Source organism: Copadichromis virginalis, linkage group LG17, assembly GCF_057382275.1.
Source record: "Copadichromis virginalis isolate Kocher_CV1m ecotype Utaka linkage group LG17, C_Virginalis_male_GT1.1, whole genome shotgun sequence".
Classification (NCBI taxonomy): Eukaryota; Metazoa; Chordata; class Actinopteri; order Cichliformes; family Cichlidae; genus Copadichromis; species Copadichromis virginalis.
The window spans coordinates 17,142,913-17,143,445 of record NC_140634.1 but is presented as its reverse complement, the minus strand read 5'-3'; positions in this window follow the sequence as shown (position 1 = coordinate 17,143,445).

The following is a 533-nucleotide window of genomic DNA, read 5'->3' as shown; positions in this document are numbered from 1 at the left end:
TCTTTTTCTCTTTATTATTATTATTATTATTATTATTATTATTGTTATTATCATCTCTAGCTTCATCAGGACAGATTTTAGGTTGTTGAATAACTTTTGGAGGTCCACAGAGGAGGCTGAAAGCTCCAGAATTAGGAAATAAATTGTTTTTTATTTATTGCATTTTTTGGTCATATTGACAAAAGTTGCTTTAAGAAATTTTTCTTTACGTTTTTTTGACAAGCATTCTTCAAAAAAAAATCCAACAACAGAGTTATTGTTTCCTAAATATTGTTTATTTTTTATTTCATTTAGACTTTTTCGTTTTAGTTCAGTTTAGTTTCCAGGGAGAATTTACTCCTTTAGTTTTCATTATTTCAAAAATGTTTCGTTTTTAATAGTTTCGGTGTTATTAGTTAGTTTTAATCTTTATTAAGTACAGGCACTACAATATAAACTCTGAACTTTCTGAAAGCAGTGACTCTCAGCAAACACGTTTTCTCATCAGTTGTAATGAAATCTGATCTCAGATATTAAAAGCATATTTCCTCCGT